The sequence below is a fragment of the Pan paniscus genome, chromosome X (genome assembly GCF_029289425.2).
Source record: "Pan paniscus chromosome X, NHGRI_mPanPan1-v2.0_pri, whole genome shotgun sequence".
NCBI classification, from domain to species: Eukaryota; Metazoa; Chordata; class Mammalia; order Primates; family Hominidae; genus Pan; species Pan paniscus.
The window spans coordinates 12,622,857-12,638,812 of NC_073272.2; the positions used below are offsets into that span (position 1 = coordinate 12,622,857).

General features: G+C 38.2%; 1 protein-coding gene across 3 annotated transcripts in view; it reads right to left on the reverse strand.

The window, feature by feature from the left end:
* MID1 (midline 1) overlaps positions 1–12,955 on the reverse strand; it is a 388,014-nt gene extending 375,059 nt beyond the window's left edge. For 2 of the 3 annotated variants that reach the window (XM_063601877.1, XM_063601875.1), the window contains exon 1: positions 12,560–12,955. The gene's annotated coding sequence lies outside the window, so the exon portion shown is untranslated. The remainder of the gene's footprint in view (positions 1–12,559) is intronic. The other variant, XM_063601876.1, reaches the window with a different exon arrangement.
* Positions 12,956–15,956: the final 3,001 nt, after the last annotated feature.

Below are 15,956 nucleotides of genomic sequence, written 5' to 3' on the forward strand. Positions count from 1 at the left end.
GAGCAAGACCAAACTCACAAGAGACTGGATTTGAAATTTCACATGCAAGCTGTAAGCCTGGCAGTTACCAAGTCAAGCGTTGGGTACTCTGTAAAACTTGACAGTAGGAATGGATCCAGATACTATGGCCTTTTACCTTTCTTCTGGAGAAATTTAAAGCATTTTTATAAATATTAAGCCAGATACTGCTCATTCAATAAATGACTCCTGGAAGTATAGAAGACATTTGTGGGGATTAACTATTTAGGCCACCAAGCTATCATTCACTGCCTAAGAATAATCTTTTTTAAGGTAGGGAGAGCCAACCTTTTCTGGAACACCTCACAGCTTAGAAGGCCCAGATTCTTGCCACTCAAGCCTTTTCAAGTGGGGACATTTAAAAAGAAAATTGCACTTGCACTACTATTGTGGAATAGGACTAATTACAAAGATTAAAACAGCCTTGTCATCTTCAGGGGTTAGTTTCACTGGGAAAAACTCTACTAGGACACTAGTACTAAGTCACTCACCCGTTGGCTGGCTGTTTTGGCATGTGGACTAACAACACTCCCTTTGTCTTATTCTTGCTTTCTTCTAATTGCCCACTTTCATTTTTGTGCTGTTTGCTCCTCCTTTCATAAAGATACCTAAGGAACAATATATTTTTAGCATCCACCAGCTCAAACACAATGCCCGTGTTTGTCTCATTTCTTATTTTTTGATTTGTTAATATTTACTTTTCATTTCTTACTTTCTTCTTTATTTATCCTTTTTGCTGATTTCTTTAACTTGCAAGCATTTCCCCATAAACATATTTCTCACCCTTTCTTTTGTTTTCTTCCTTTCTCTCTCTTTCTCTTTCAGTCTCCAATATTTTCTAGCAATTTGTGGCTTGCCTCTTCTTGATCCCTTAGTCCTGCACCTGTTTGTTTGCTGGGCTTTTGTTTATATATGGGAGATGGGCTTGGCTGGAGAAAGCAGTAGGTTTTTGTTGCTTTGGGACCTCCCTTCCTCTAACATCTCTTGCTGATCTTTTTATTCTCATTTTTTTTCTTTTCTTTTCTCCCCTGACCTCTCTGGTCTTCCACTTATCTTGTAAATTATTATACTTGATCTTAAAAAATTATGGCATTTTCGCAGTAACCAAAACAGCATGGTACTTCTACAAAAACAGACACATAGAGCAATGGAACAGAATAGAGAACACAGAAGTAAGGCCACACACCTGCAATCATCTGATCTTTGACAAACCTGACAAAAACAAACAATGGGGAAAGGATTTTCTATTTAATAAATGGTGCTGGGAGAACTGGCTAGCCATATGCAGAGAACTGAAACTGGACCCCTTCCTTATACCTTATACAAAAATCAACTCAAGATGGATTAAAGACTTAAATGTAAATCCCAAAACTATAAAAACTCTAGAAGAAAATCTAGGCAATACCATTCAGGAAATAGGCACAGGCAAAGATTTCATGATGAAGATGACAAAAGCAATTGCAACAAAAGCAAAAATTGACAAATGACATCTAATTAAAGAACTTCTGCACAGAAAAAGAAACTATCATCAGAGTGAATAGACAGCCTACAGAATAAGATAAAATTTTTTCACTCTGTCCATCCTACAAAGGTCTAATGTCTAGAGTCTACAAGGAACTTAAACAAATTTACAAGAAAAAAACAAAGTAAGCAAAGGACATGAATGGACACTTCTCAAAAGAAGACATACATGCAGCCAACAAACATATGAAAAAAAGCTCAACATCACTGATCAAGAGAGAAATGCATATTAAAACCATAATGAGATATCATCTCATGTCAGTCAGAATGGCAACTATTAAACAGTCAAAGAACAACAGATGCTGGCGAGGTTGTAGAGAAAAAGGAACACTTTTACACTGTTGGTAGGAGTGTAAATTAGTTCAACCATCGTGGAAGACAGTGTGGCAATTCCTCAAAGATCTAGAGGCAGAAATACCATTTGAGTCAGCAATTCCATTACTGGGTATATAACCAAAGGAATATAAATAATTCTGTTATAAAGATACATGCACGCTTATGTTCATTGCAGCACTATTCACAATAGCAAAGACATGGAATCAACCCAAATGCCCATCAATGATAGACTGGATAAAGAAAATGTGGTGCATATACACCATGGAATATTATGCAGCCATAAAAAGGAATGAGATCATGTCCTTTGCAGGGACATGGATGGAGCTGGAAGCCATTATCCTCAGCAAACTAATGCAGGAACAGAAAACCAAACACTGCATGTTCTCGCTTATACATGCTAACTGAATGATGAGAACACATGGACACATTGGGGGGGAACGACACACACTGGGGCCTGTTGGGGAGGTGGGGGGATGGAGAGCATCAAGAAGAATAGCTAATGCATGCTGGGCTTAATACCTAGGTGATGGGTTGATCTGTGTAGCAAACCATCATGGCACATGTTTACCTATGTAACAAATCTGCACATCCTGCACATGTACCCCTGAACTTCAAATAAAAGTTAAAGATTAAAAAGAAGTATGACATTTTATTTTCTTATATCTTTCATCTAACTTCAAAAAAAGTAAAAAATAATTAAAGCTTACCCTCCTTAAAATAGAAAAACGTTCAAATGAACACATACAGTTGCATGTGTGTGTGTATGTGTGCGTGTGTATAATACATATATAATATATATAAATAAAATGTACATAGAAATGTATATAAATATGAACAGTGTTGCTTTATCATTGATAGTGACCCCAGTAAATAAAACAAGAACTGGTTGTACTAACACCAATACATGGAAATAATCTACTAGAACTACACAAGCCATGAAATGGTCTTGGAAGCAACAATACAGATTAATTCTTTTATTTTGGAATATAGCAATATGCACATTTCATTGGACTCATTAGTATTATGTATTTAAATTTAAATTTAACATTGATCAATAGCAATAAATTATATACAACACACACACATATACACAACATATTATTTTATTCACAGAAGGCAGGTCATTTATAAATAAACTTTTGCATAGTCTAAAACTCATATATTGATTTATGCTACCAAAATACAGCCTGGGTAAGCAGAGAAACAAATAAGCGAAATAGACAAATATATATAAAATAGGCTGTTTTAGAGATAACACAGGACAGATTTTATTAACTAATTTATGACTTACAGTCTGTTGGCAGAGGCCTTCCTCCTCCCTAATTTCAGTCTTTCTGAACAGGAAAAACAGACCAGAAGGCTTGATGGTGTGCAAAGCTCACATCTTTATCTCTGCAAGAGCTTTATTTGGGGGTCTGGAAACAGAAATTCTCACCATTTTTCATTGATTGTAATGTTTGATATGTTTTCTCTTTGCTGGGACCTTCACTCTGGATCATTCTGCCAGGTTCCTTCATTATCTTCAAACTATTGGCAAATGATTTATTGGCAGTAACTATATTCATGGACAAAGTGAACTCATTTTCTGGCTTGACACTGTAGCCCTCCCTTCCTTCTATTGCACTGTGACTCCAAAAACACCCAGGCTTGCAGCAACTACTACTGCACATACTAATCAGAAGTTTCTATGAAGTGCTCCTGCTTTGAACTCAGCAAAGCCACAGCCAAGTGGGTCCTTATGAAGTGAAAATGGCAGTCCCTTTGGGACATACTATTCCGATTTAAAATGGACTTTTAAAAAATTGCACTTCTGTCTTGAAATCCATTTGTGCTAACATGGGTCATGTAGAGGAAAAATTACGAAGGCAGGGAAAGTAGTGGAAAGAGAAAGGTCTTTACATGGCTAGGACTTTTTTTTTCAGATAACAGCTTCCACTCCACTTCCATCCTCATCCCTCCCATACACCCAAATCCCAATCTGGGTGCATACAGTAAAATCTTAAATATGCACACTGAGAAGCAAGTGCAATCTAGTTATCTGAAAGTTCATACAAACACTTCTCAATCTTCCACCCAAACATTACACAAGTGAAATGACAAAATGGGTTGCCTCCCACTCTCTCCCACACGTTTTTCTATAGGAACATAAGCGTTTAGATAACTGAATAGGATCTTGATGGGAAATTTAAGCTTCTTAAGAATTCAGTGAAAGATAAATGTGGTTTTATTAATACATACATACGCCCAAACCGTAGACACACAGTTCAGTTCTAAAATAAAGAGACTTACATAATGTGTGCCAAGAACAAAGGGAAAGACAAGGAACAAGGCAAGAAGATATAAATTTTGGTAATGACTTAGATCCTATAATGCAACACCTGCACAAAGGGAAGCTAATACCTTGATTCCACAAGGTTTAACCTCCTCCTCCCCCTCACCTGCCCATTCCAAGGTTTTCCTAACCCTATGGCTGCAGCTTTCACTGCCTAATGACTCCCCTTAATGGGAGAATATTTGGAAGCCAGAAAGGAATTCGCTGAGGTCACTCAAGGGTAGTGGAATTACACATGTCATATAAAATGCTCTTGCTAAATTGATGCTAGAAAAACGGAAGGGCAAAACCTTCACCCAAACCCTACTGGGAACGTGAAGTTAATGGAGTGTGCTCATCTGTTAGTGCAAACTCTCGGGTTACAATTTTCTAAATCCTATAGTCCTCTTAGAAATGATAAGGGATCTCAGCTGAGAAAAGCAATGTAGCTTATTCCTATTTGGGATCCCTTAATCCAGGTTGAGGGGAGGGGGTAAGGGGGTTGGAATGAAATAGAAAGAATTCGCCAGACAACTGAAGTTAATAGCTGTCCTGTACATTATCAACAAGGAGAAAACTTCACTTAGGTAAACTTACAGAGATCTTGGCTGTCAAGACCCTCATATCCCACCCCAGGAAGTTATTGAAAATAGCTCTTCTCCCTCTAGGCTTTATTGCTGATGAATTTGTGGGTTATAATAGTAACTCACATGTAGGGCATTTGACCATGTATGAAGTGATTTTCATTCATGTAGACCTCATTTGATTGTTCCAAAAATTCTTGAGGTGAGTGTTTATGACCTAATTTTTAAAGATGAGGAAAATGAGATTCAGAGAAACTTAGCATCACACAGCTACTAAATGGATGAGCTAAGACTTGAACCCACACCATGACTTTCCACCTCAAAGCTCATGCATTTTTCCACTCAATCAGGTTACTCCCTTCCACCAAACCAGGCCAACTTTCATTGTCCCCTACACCACTATCCTTCTAGATATGTGAATCAAATTCCTGAGAGTCTGTTTTTACACCTAGTCCCTCATGATCTCCCTTGCCCCATGCATCATCCACTCCTTTCGATTTCACCTCTCTAAAATAGAAATGAAATCCATCCACTTCTCTTCATCTCTACCACCACGATATTAGTACAAGCAGATATTATTTTTGCTTTCCAAGCTCCTGTTTGGTTCACCTACATTGATTCTGATGGCCCTCCAATCTGCTCTACTATGTTGATGCAAAAGTAATCATGGTTTTTGTAATTACTTTTAACTGCAAAAACCGCGATTACTTTTGCAACAACCTAATATTTTCCAGGTTGCTGCCAATGTGAACTTTTCAAAAGACCAATGTCATCCCTTGCTGAAAACTCCCTCATAGAGTCTGGCCATTTCCTACCCCTGAAAACACACTGCCTCAAGTCCTTTCTGTCCAGCTCTCAGCTCAAGCAATCCTTTCTCAGGGAAATTTTCTCTGCCTTTCTCTGTAGCAGATCAGCTACATCCTCTTAGTACAATCACATGGCAACATATACCTCCATTTTATAGCTTTTATTCCAGGTGAACCTTTACTCATGTCTGTGTGATATTTCATCAATGTTTGTCTCCTACACTTGACTGTTATTTACTTGAATGCAGGTTCCACTTTAGCCTTAGCACACAGGATGATGCCTGGTTCAGAGAAAGCATTTGACAAATATTATTGAACAAATGTAAAGCTTCTCTTTCTTCTTTTTCTCTTTTTCCTGCCCTCTCTCCATTCCTCTACTCTCATCCTTATCCCTTTCCTTGTCCCATCTTCATGGGACTTTGCTCTCTTACTTAGTCTTAATTGGAAAGAAATCCATGACAAAGCAGTAAATATGGCAACTACAAATGTTGTTCTCCCTAAAGTCATTTGATTTCAACTAGGAGACTCTTGATGCCTTAAAAGACAACAAAATCATTCTCTAATGCTGATGTTTTAGTCATTCTCATGAGATGGGGAAGATACACCCTATTTCATGAGTTCTCTGGGGAAATTCTTTCCCAGTTTAACCCAGCCGATATTGGGAGGTATCTTACATTTGTTGCTGCTCAGGCTGCAGTTGTGATATAATTGTCAATGCCTGCCCATGAACTCTCTTGATCATAGCAGTTCTTACTGTTGTCAGTTCATTTGAGCTACAGGCATTATTTTAAAACAAGCCTTGCCTGTTAGGAGAAGAGAAGTTGCACACCTGGTAAAACCACTCAAAGAAAAAGGAAGGAGGAAAGATTCCTGCTCCCCCCTCCCCCCCACCCCGCCCACCAGCCAGAGAGAGAGAGAGAGAGAGAGATTGAGAGAGAGATCCTCTCAAGGCTCAGGTGGTACTGGGGCAGAAAGTTGTCCGGACAGATACCCAGGAGACCTATGGACTCCACCAAGCGCGCTGGTTCTTAATGCATTTGTAGGCATATGTTTAAAGCGTTAAATAATTAGCTCACTGAGATGTGTAGTGACTTGATGGGCATTCCTTGGGTTATGAATGGACAACTGCATTCTCTTGTAGGCCCATTTGTGGAAAGAATATAGTCTTGATTATCACCTTCTAGTAGAAATGCAGAGAAAGAAGCTCTTTATTTAAAAATGCTGCATTTTGGCCCAAAGTATGTTGGCACGGTGCAGAAAAGCACAGATACAACGACTCAGTTGAAAAGTTAAAGCTTCTTAAAAGTTTATCTCACCTATATCTTCCATTTTACTTATGCACAGGGGGAGACATATGATTTTTAAATAATCAGTCTAAATAATAGTCAGCCAATAACTCTCTGTTAGAGAGTTATTTCTCTCTAAAAGAGAATAACTCTCTGTTAGTTATTTCAATAAATTTAGCATAAAATATTTAAATGCTAAGAAAACATTGTGTTATAGATTAATTGGAAGAATTTTTTCTTTCTTAGCGTTGAATCTTATAATCGATCATATATGAGATTCAATAAAAATAAGTCAGAAGTAGGGAGCCATTTGATCTACACTTTGATAAAGCTGCCCTGCTTCCTCATTACACAAACACCATATGGCCCCCACTTGCCTTAGCAAAGAGTGAACTCTTGCCAAGATATGTTAGCGCATGGGATACATTCTCTCCACATCTTGGACGCCACATCAGATTAAATGTTACATTCTGCTGGGGTAGGGTGTTGGTGGATGGGGAATTAGAGAAAGAGACTGGGGTCTGAGGGTAATCTAGGGGGGCAAGTGGCTTTTACCAATGAATTTGCTAGCCCAGCTCCTCCCGCCATTGCTGGTGAAAAAGATTTCAAGCTGTTAAATTAATAAGTATGAAGTGAGTATTTTTTTGCTTTATAAAATACGGTACTTTTGAGAAAACACCTTAAAAGGGGGAAATCTACATTGAGAAGACGTAGATTGCTAGAGAAGAAAGAAGTCTTTAGAGCAAGGGTGTCAAACACAAAAACCTACAAGGGACAAACAGGTAACACCAATAAGCAGAGGACATGGTGTAAGACATTAGAAGGTATATCATGCTTCACTGAAACACAAATTTTAAATCATTGAGTGGGCAAAATTACATAAGGGCCACCAGTGTGCATCTGCTTCTACTTCTTCAACCCCTGAATTGTTTACTTGACGATGTGCCTAACTTATCCCCACCCATTTCAGATCCAGCCAATATTTACTGATTGGCCTCATGCCCAGCATTATGCCAGGTGCGTTCACAGACATGACCATTTTCAATACTCATAACCGTCCAATGAAGTGTGTATTTATGTCTCCATCGATAGATGAGGAAATTGAATCCCTGAGAAGTTTAAAATGTCTTGGCCAAACCCACCATTCATTGCTCTGGAAGAAACTTGGGAAACACTACCATTCTTTTGTTTCTTAACATTGAGCCAAGGATATCAGTTCGAGTAAACTTGTTATCTGTTCTCTGGTAGTTTATATGCTGTTTTGTTCCCCCAAGGCAATACATGATGAGTGTGTCAGTACAGATATAAATAACTGCACAATTAGATACTCAGGGGGAGAAATAATTTTGGTTAAAATAATCAAGGCCTCTGTTGCAGAACAATAGCTATAAATAATTCAGCCTTTTCTGGCTCAGGCTCTTTGACCAAAATTCCAATTCTGTCACGTGTTAAAACTCAAACTGTCAATTTGAGGAGGTTCTGCTTAATTTCATTTTTGTCTCAAGTTTAGACAAGTGAAGAGCAACTCACAAGAGAGTGTGAGTATACTCAACTCACACACAGTTAGAACCATTCTTTATGCAGCTTCAGCTATTATGTAACATGCATTTCTGAAAATGCTATATTCCCCAAAGCACAGCAATCCACTTTTATTTTCTTTTAAAATAAAAATAACATTAAATGAACCATTGACATTAATATTTATAGTAACTCAATGTCTTTGAAAGGTTCATTCACAGAAGATTCCCTTATATGTGATTGCAAGCAATTAATTTAAAAACGGAAATGTACTTTTACATTTAACTAGAAGTCATAGTCCTGACTATTCACCTCACTAGCTAACCTTTCCTCAAATATAAATATATTTTAAATTGGTTTTACTAATGCCCTAGGTACTTGGAAAATCCTACTGGTGCAAACTCATTATTAATTCACAGTCCCCAATTCTAAGCCTTACAGGTATGACCTTAGAAGTAATGGCAGCTGCTCTTGCCTACTTTATAAGAATTGTTACCGAAACTTGTACGCTAATAATTTCCAGTGATTACAAGCCATTATAAAAGCTCTCAAGTTACCTAGTACTATGGAAATAGCTCTTCTCCATGTGGCACCCCAGGAATACTTGACAACCCCAAAGAGAGTGGTTTTGAAAATTACATTAACAAAATATAAACTGGCATCATCCAACTCTCAGTTATTTATAGATGCTCTGCAGGGAGAATCAAGTGGTCTTTCCTCTATAAGCACACCAAGTTTATTGGCAGCTACCTGGCATTATCTGACATGGAAATCATCTGGTCAGTGAAAGCATGAATATCTTGACGTATCAGTTACTTGTTCATTGCCCACCAGTGTTTTGTGGCCACCAGTTGGGAAGCTCTGATTTAGAGAACGATTAGCAAAAGAGTGAGTGATCAAGTAAGTTTGCAGCAAATCATGTTTCACATCTTGCACCATTCAGGTAATGAGATTTCTCTTTGCAGAAATGCTATCCATTGCATGAAGACTTGGTTTAAATTCATCTGTCTCTTATATACCCATTTTTCCTCCAGAGTACTTAGCATAGGACTTCAAAAGGCACTCAATAAATATTTGCTGAATGAATGTAACAGGAATTAATAATGCAAAAAATGTTTTTGAAAGATAATTGATGTCAAATGGTAGGCAGAGGAAGCCCGAGAAAGTTCACCAGTGATAGAAATGCTGTGTACAAATTTGGTACAGTGCCCAAGAAAAGGATTTGAATTTAACAAATAACCTTTAAAGCCAGGTTCTTTTATGTCCATCGCCCCTGGACTAAGCCATATTAGTGGTGGGAGAATCCCAGCCAAACAAACCCTGATAGCAGTTTGAGAAAGGGAAGTATAAGCAATAACCAAATGTTAGAAAGGATTCCATGAAGCACTTTGCCATCAGTTGTTCAGGAAACTTCTAAGAATAGAATAGCACACACACATACACACACTATAGAACACATCATTAAATTCTTTATAAAATAAAGAGGACAAACTGGATAACATGCAGAGGGCCTTAACACTCTCATGATTGCATGAGCCCCCAGGTCCAAGTTAATACAGTGTTGGGGTATTTTGACTGGTTTGATCAATATTCTGGGCCTAGATTGTCAAAGGCAGTTTCCTAACTTTAGCACATCATGACAGAGAAATTGATGCAATCTGCACCACATATGGAGGTAAACTGAGGAAGCTATGTGATCCAGAAATAACCTTCCAGGGATCAGCTCAGGCCAGCCACAGCCTGATGGCCCATGTGCCAAGAGGGTTCAACAGCTGGGTATGTCTGCAACCCACTCATCATTTACCAGTGCTCTGTGGTCCATCCATTGAGAAGCTTTGTTTTAAAGAATGTTTCTCAGAATGATCAGCCTAGAAATGAGCCATCAAGTAAGTTTGCAGCAAACCATACTTCATATGGCGCACACTATACTTCTCTCAGGGAGTCAAAACACGTATTAGTAAATGAACATATTAAGGCTCTGAGAAGACCTATTTCCCATTGTTTGTTTGTTTTTGTCCAGTATTTTCCAACCTCTTTTAACCAGGGCACCTACTAACATCTTGCAGATCTACGGAGGCTGCCGATTGGTTAAACCCTCCATGCAAGCACGCAGTACTGTGACTCGAAAAGGGTCAATGCAACAATATAGGTCCTAACTGTCTTTAATTGGAGGATTAGTTCAGACACTGGAAAAACTTTAATCTTTAAGAAGGAATCCTCCTGGAACTTTGTTAACACTAAAGTGTTAAATACCATAAACAATATTATTACCCCCAAACAGGCTGCTGAGGAGCCGGGGATGAGTAGATTCTAGCCGTGAGACTCCCAGTAATCTGCAGTAATTCATATGCCACTGGCAAGGATAATTCTAAACATGAGATCCAAAAACCCTATGCATACACCGCCCCCTTGCCCTCCTTACCCCAGGAGACTTATCTGTCTTTCTGGTTATATATTCCCTTGGCTGTTAGTGTAATTAGTGTATAATAACTATGTACATATCAACTCACAGGAAAAACGGCAGACGTGCTGGCTGATTTGGCTTGGGGCCATCTCATCGGCAGGGTGAGAAAACCTGGTATTAAACCATCTGTTATTAACTGTATATTCTAAAATAGTGTTTTGTGTCTCCTGGGTTGCTGACTCCCATAGACAGCAACAGAATGTCAAGACTCATATTTTTCTGAGCAGCACTGAAAAGATAAACTTTAAAACATTTGCATTGTCCTTTCTGTTCTGCGGCTTGTGCTATTAAGAATTTTATTTACTAAAATGTCTATTGTATTATACACGGTGCTTTTCTATGTTTCATTCTCACAGAGGTGAACAAGTTTCATTTAAACTGTGTCCTTGCGAAAGTTATGCTTTCTAGAGTCAAAGATCCTAGAGAAAATTGGCCATAGCTTTTGTCCTTATGACTAGGCAGTTGCCAATGCCTGTTTGAAATCAATAGTCTCACTAGGGAATGGACTATGACTTGCATTTTTTAAAAACGTGGTCATTTTCTCAAATCTCCTTGTTTGCACTGATTACTTTTCTTTAAATTAACTTAAGCAATTAATTTCATAATATCAGAAATCTGAAATTGAGTCTTTGTGCCACTTGTTGCAGTCAGTAGCACAAACCTCCTCCCAAAACTCAGGATTAAGTCTGTATATGACAGAAAACAACAGTATTCCTTTGAAAGACGAGCAATCAAATCATTCAACACAATTATCCAAGTTAATTCAACTCAAAAAACCACATCACCATGAAAAAATAAAAATAAATTTTTTTACCTGATTCCAAATCACTTTTGACAGCTATAAAAAATTGACTTTCTTTGCAAAAGTTTTACCTATGCCCCAGAACTCAGCCGAAACATTTTTTTTCCTTTCCCAGTTGTCTCTTACAATTGGCTGTTCCCAAGTATAACTAAAATTTCCCTGCAAGCCTGTTAAACACTTTCACATTTCCATGTTTAATTACATTCAGATTGAGATTTTTGTACACATATAGAATATAGCCAGATTTTAACTCAATTGACCACAATACCTTTGACATAAAGCCTTTATTCACCGTTCTCGCCATATATATAAATAGACATACGCTCCTTGTCAAAACGCAAGAGCGAGTTTCTTTACATTGTCTAGAACAAAGAGGCCAGCTCGGCTTCTATTTTTCCTCAGTGTCTCAGAAGGTGTCCTTTATTACATATGCAGGATGCAAGGATTTTGCTGCTGCGTGAATGAAAAATGATACCTTCAGACTGCCTTTTTAGTGACAAATTACGCTTTTGCAGAGTATCACACTGCCTGTGGTTTTAAAAACCCCATTTAGATTTACTATCACTTCCTTGGGGACTCAGCCTTCCTCACAAAGCACCCCAAGGCTAATTTCCACTGTTTTAGAGTGTAACAAAGATGAGAAAGTTTGCTCATCACGACAGTATAGAAACACTTGCCTAGGAAAAACACTCTCTGGAATGTCTAAAGTGCTAAAAATCATTGCCTCTGTGGATTTTCGGTGTGCAAAACAGGCAGAAAAAGTTGTCTGGAGGTATTCGCAAAGCATTGTATTTGTTCAGGAAGGAGCTGTGGGGTTAGAGGCTGAGCAACGCCTCTTACTTTGCTTCCTGGGTGAGAGTAGACAGGCGTGCCACTTAGCAGAAGCAAGCAGAGAGAGAGTGGTAAGACTCACCAGCTTCCCCATTTTTCCCAGGACAGGGGTTTTTGTTCCTCAGTTCTGATCTGGAAGAGACAAACCTGTAGGTCCTTCAAGCAGGCTGGTCTGGGGCAAGTGCCGGCTCTTTGCCTCGGATCAGCTGAATGGCTGGGGCGTTCAGGAAGCTTGCTCTGTCCAGCTCGGAATCACTCCCCCTCTCCAGGGTGTGTGCTTACACGCCTCTCAGTCAGCGCAAAAATCCGCCAAACTCAGGTCAGCCTAACAGGTTTCCTTATATAGGTAAACATGAATTGCATTCCTGGTGAAAGAAGTTAACTAGGAATCCTGGTAACCTGGTTAACTCTATACACACCAGAATGGCTCAGAGTCGATCAGCCTGCGTAGGGGTTTGGTTGCAGTACAAAGGGATTTGTGCAATTTAATTAAAATCATCTTTATCCTGGCAGTCTGTAAAATTGGCCCTTGTAGTGTGACTGTGAGTCAACAGTTAGTATTTTATATCATGGGCTGTGACCAGCCTCATATTATCTGAAGGCATCGTAGCGGAAAAAAGTGTAACATTTTATAAGTTGTCTTTCATGTTTTTAAAACCAGGGTAATTGAACTTGAGATTATTTTCAAAGAAGTGAATAGAACATGTGACAGAAAAAGAATGTGAATAAACCTCCATCAAATAAGGCTCAAATCCTTATTTGAGCATAGTAACGAATAGTTATTCAACTTTCCCAGGCCTTTGGTAGATAATGCAATACAATCATTTTGCGTTTTCTCCCTTTACAATGCAGTAATTGCTACTGTATTTTTTGATGGGCAAAATGACAGATAATGACATCTATTCCAATAACAACCCTCCTAAGCCCACATGCTGATGTGTTATTTGATGGTTTCAGGAAAGAAATCTAAGACTTGCGAATTTGCATACTTGTATGTAAACATTTTTAAACAACTTCCTCGATTTAAGAAGAAAATATATCTTCAAAAGAACTCTATAGCTCTTCCCCTTACATTTTATCTACTACTTAGTAAAGTAATAATTTTAAAAAATTCTAGCCAATTCCACTGAAGACAATATGGAGACTTGAGACTTTCCTGTGTACTAGAGATGAAGATTGTCTGCTAAAAAGGACCTATCTCAAAATGAAACACTTGTTTTTATTTCATCCATGGGTTGACTGCTCCTTGAGTAGTGACAACCTTATTAAAAATAGCTCAAGGCTGTTTTAGGTCTCTGTTTAGGACAGGCGAGAGAATGAATCTTCTGATGCCACCTAAGTGAGCACCAACACAAACCAATGTCAAAAAGTTTCTGCCGAGATGAGTAAGGAACAAAAATTGCACTGCCAGGAAGGGTAACTATTTTTGAATAGCAATTTCCACTGGGAAAAACTTTTGCATACAATTTCTCTTCTTATCTCTGCAGGAACACTGTGAAGTGTGTAGTATTTCCTCTTCACAATAATAAAGTTGGCTTACAGAGATAAAGTGATTGGTCCAAAGTCTCATGATCAGTTTTTGGCAAATCCAGAACCCCAGATAAAGAATTTAACTCCAATAGCATTTCCCAAAATAGAATCAACTTTAAGAGACAGAAGAACATTAAAATGGCAATTTTCCATGTTCAAATATAATTTTTAATAATCATATGTCCAGAGAATTTAAATGCAATATACAAACTTATTAAAATACTTTTTATAAAGTCATAACTTACTGTTAACATGACTCCCTTTAAATGTCTCCAGAAAGATCATAAAATGAGATAGAGAGTGTATTTTTATTGAATATAAATTTGGGTTATAAAATATTATGAAAATATAACTTGGCAAATATTGCACACATTTTTCTGTTCACAGTACTCACATCTCTATTGTATCAAGTTAAGATTCATCCTGATTCCTCCACTGGAAGGAATATCAGTGTTTTCTACTTACTGGGTTTTCATTAATCTTAAATGAAACTCTGTACCATGCTAGGTAAATGGCTTTCACTAATATAGTCCATTTATGATCTGCACTCTTTGTGTCCTCATAATTCCCACTGAAGTAAGTTCTGTTTATGTAGAAACTTTAGACTTTATTAACATGTTGTTGCAAGACAAAGAATGCATTTTTTTTTCCCAGGGCAGGCTAAACCTCTAAATGCCTTAAGCTGGCCTCCAAATTTGTTCTTACAATTCTTTTTTTTTTCTTTTTCTTTTTTTTTTGAGATGGAGTCTTGCTCTGTCATTCAGGCTGGAGTGCAGTGGCACGATCTCGGCTCACCGCCACCTCTGCCTCCTGGGGTCAAGCAATTCTCCTGCCTCAGCCTCCCGAGTAGCTGGGATTACAGGCCCCTGCCACAACGCCCAGCTACTTTTTGTATTTTTAGTAGAGATGGAGTTTCACCATGTTGGCCAGGCTGGTCTCAAACTCCTGACCTCAGGTGTTCCTCCCGCCTCGGCCTACCAAAGTGCTGGGATTATAGGCATGAGCCACTGTGCCTGGCCTGTTCTTACAATTCTAAGCAAACAATCATTTAGGCTTTAAACACAAAATATCATAGGCTATAATTGTTGAATTGGAAGGTCAAAATGAAATTTGGATCTCAAAGTAGCATATTTCAGAGAGGAAATACAATCCTCTGCTAAATCCATTTTAGAGGCCTCAAGAAATGGTTTGGGAAAGTCTGGATCACTGAAGCAGCATGAATTCAACCTAACCATAGAGGACCCCAGTGAAAGAGTACTTACAGCTAAATAATTACACCATGCCAAAAAATAGCACTTATGGGAAACTAAATAAAATACAAGACCTATTTGAAGGGGAGAAAATATCATTGTGGTTTAAAGAAAACATCAGGGGATAGAGTTTAGAAATTCCTAATGATATATAACTAATGAGCAGTTGAGCTACAATTTAAAACACACTGCATCAGACTCCAGAAAGCTCACTATTTCTATGCACCCCGAGTGTACCACAGTAGCCAAAAAAGAGCAGATGCCTTAGAGTCCAAAGATACTTCAATCCCAGTTCCATCTCTTGGATGTGTGACCTTGGATACATAATGCTTCTGAGCTTCACCTGCCAGTGGAAGTGAAAATGGCTCAACATATTAGATTACTGAAAGTACCTAAGGAGATTTCATTTCAATCATTCTTCATATATCTGTTGACATTTCTTATGGTCCAGGCATTCTGCTACATCCTAGGAGTAAAGCCATAAAGAAGCTTGGCACGTTCCCCACCCTCATGGAGCTTACAGTCTTACAGAAAAGACTGTGTATACCTATATTATGGGATGTGAAAATCTAATGTTTTCCTAAATTTCTCACAACACAAGAATGTCTAATTGAAGTTCCATATAAATATAGCAATATTAATAAATGAATGATGTCCAAGCAACAGCTTTCACTGTAGTTAGTGCAAGTTACTCTTACT